Raw genomic sequence first — 275 nt, 5'->3', positions numbered from 1 at the left:
AATGAACTGTTTACCACATGTGTCTGCACGGATAGATATTTCAACATTAATTATGAGTTAAGATGCAAAATTATGCTTACAGTATGATACATCAATTAAAACACTAAGCACAACTATATATTATTTATGGGTACATACATGTAGTAACAGTACCAAAAAATGTTTAAAAAGCATAAAAAAGGTATTTAAGAACTTTGTTATAGTGGTTAACCCTATAGAGGGAGGAAGGAAAAGGGGATATGTAAGATGGAACCTTGGCTTGTCTGGTAACATTC

This window comes from Galeopterus variegatus, unplaced genomic scaffold (assembly GCF_000696425.1).
Source record: "Galeopterus variegatus unplaced genomic scaffold, G_variegatus-3.0.2 Scaffold10323, whole genome shotgun sequence".
Classification (NCBI taxonomy): domain Eukaryota; kingdom Metazoa; phylum Chordata; class Mammalia; order Dermoptera; family Cynocephalidae; genus Galeopterus; species Galeopterus variegatus.
This window is presented reverse-complemented; position numbering follows the sequence as displayed.